Below are 1,786 nucleotides of genomic sequence, written 5' to 3'. Positions count from 1 at the left end.
GATTTTAACATCCCACTGTTACAAAGAAATAGATCAACTAGACTAAAAATCATCGAAGAAATGACAGAACAAAATAAACTGTGAACAAATATATGTAGTATTCCTTCACAAAGTATTCTCCCAATAACATCAGAATAAATATTTTTCTCAGTTTCACATGGGATGTTCTCCAAAATAAACCATATACTGGCCAGTAGAACATGCTTAAGTAAATGGAAAGGGATTGAGATTACTCCATATGTATTATTAGACCATAGTGCAATGAAATTGGAAATTATTGACAAAAGAAATCACAAAAACTCCATAAACATATAGAAATTAAATAACACCCTCCTGATCAATGGGTCACAGATGAAATTTAAAGAAGAAATTAAACAATATTTATAATCAACCAAAATTGTAGATACAATTTATGAGAATGTGTGGGATGCTATGAAAGTTCCACACTGCTTTCATAGGGAAATTTATAGTGGTAAATTCTAATAAAGAGAACAGAAAGAGCACAAATAACCTTATGCTACACCTCATACTCCTAGAAAATGAAAAGCAAGGCAAGCCCAATACCAAAAGAAGGGGGAAAATTATAAAGACTAGAGGAGCAATGCATGCAATAGAGACTAAGAATACAATACAAAGAGTAAATGAATTGCAGAGTTGAATCTTTGAAAGAATAAAGTTGATAAATTACTAGCCAACCTATTCAAAAATGGAAAGAAAAAACTGAAATTCATGTAATAAGAAAACAAAAAGGTCAAATCACTATACATCCTATAAAAATTTAGATCATCAATATCTACTTTGAAAATTTTTACTCTTACAGGATCCAAAACACAGAATAAATAGGTAGATTCCTAGATACATATGAATTATGAAAGCTGAATGAAGATATAAAATACTGAATAACCAATTATCAATTTAATTGAAAATATAATAAAAAACTTATCAGAAAAGAAAAGCCCAATCCCATAGGATTCACAGCTGTTCTACAAGAAATTTAGAAAAGATTCTAATGCCAATTCTTTTCAAACTCTTTAATGGAATTGAAAGGGAAGACATTCTCCCCAAATCATTCCTAGAGGCAAATAATTGCCTTGATACCAAAACTAGAGAAAGACTCAACCAAAACAGAAAACTACATTTCAGTCTCCTTAATGAACAATAGATGCAACAATTCTCAATAAAATGGTATCAAATAGAAAGCAGGAAATCAAGAGGCCAGGGAGATGGAGATGGCTCAGTGGAATAAGCACTTCCCTGGCAAGCGCAAGTGTCTGAGCTCAATCCCGAGTTCCGCCAAAAACAAACAAACAAACAAAAAAAAAACCACAAAACCAACCAAACAAAAGAAAGCAGGAAATCATCCAGAAGAATATACATCATGTCTAAGTGGGGTTCATCCCAGGAATGCAGGGATGGTTCAATATAAGTAAATCAATAAATGTAATTCATCAAATGAGCAGAGCCAACGACAAAAAAACATGATCATCTGAATAGATAATAACTTCCAAAAATCACAATAGATCATCTTTACTTAATTTCATAAAAGTGACCTTTTTTATTCTTTTTTTTTTGATAAAAACCATCTATGACAAACAAACAGACAATATCATAGTGAATGGATAAAAACTAAAAGCTTTCACTTTAAAATCAGAAATAAGATAAAGATGTCCATTGTCGCCACTCCTATTCATCATAGTTCTAGGAGGGCCACCCAGATAGCTCAGCAGACTAAAACACCTTAGGTAGGCACAGGGGCCATGCCATGCTGGTCCGACCCCCAGGGTGT

This window comes from Octodon degus, unplaced genomic scaffold, assembly GCF_000260255.1.
Source record: "Octodon degus isolate 3935 unplaced genomic scaffold, OctDeg1.0 scaffold00013, whole genome shotgun sequence".
NCBI lineage: Eukaryota > Metazoa > Chordata > Mammalia > Rodentia > Octodontidae > Octodon > Octodon degus.
Note: the sequence above shows the minus strand (reverse complement) of the source record.